This window comes from Acyrthosiphon pisum, unplaced genomic scaffold (genome assembly GCF_005508785.2).
Source record: "Acyrthosiphon pisum isolate AL4f unplaced genomic scaffold, pea_aphid_22Mar2018_4r6ur Scaffold_21634;HRSCAF=24449, whole genome shotgun sequence".
Lineage (NCBI taxonomy): Eukaryota > Metazoa > Arthropoda > Insecta > Hemiptera > Aphididae > Acyrthosiphon > Acyrthosiphon pisum.
Window position 1 is genome coordinate 13,005 of NW_021771123.1, and position 699 is coordinate 13,703.

The following is a 699-nucleotide window of genomic DNA, read 5'->3' on the forward strand; positions in this document are numbered from 1 at the left end:
GTCTTTTGAGTTTTGGCTGTCTTTTTTTGTATGAGAAGAACATAAAATGTGTGGTTAAGAAAATTTAAATTTTCTTTTAAAATTAAACATAAATATTTTTTTTTTGTGGTGTGAGGGTAAATTATTCCCCCCCCCCCAACATATTGTACATAATTGAGGCTGATATTTAGATATTGTGGCTTTTCAAAATATTTTTCGCTCAACTAAATTTTAGGACTTCGGCGCCACTGTTAATATTTTGAACCATTAAAAAAATTTACTTTCATTTATAAGCCCAGGACTATGAAAAATCTATTCCAAAATGATGATACAGTTAAATCAAAATTGTCGTTTTGCAGTTATGCAAAATATGAGTAAAGATATAACACGTATTCAAAAAATTGAAACAAACTTTCCAATAACCCCAGATTTAAAATAAAAGTAAGATTTTAAAATGCTGTTAATAATATTCTAAATTTAATTTAATACAAATTACTATTTAATGACAACACCAATCATTGAAAGAATTTAATAGTTTTACTAATTTACTATTAATAATTTTTTGTAAAAATTTTTTTTTAATACTTTATATTTGGCAAATAATTAGTAGTAATTTATATAATATGTATAATTAATCACATACCTACTTACAATTTTTTTTTTTTAAATCTTTATTAGATTTACACAATTTACACATGTTTTGTAGGGCATCTGGGCATA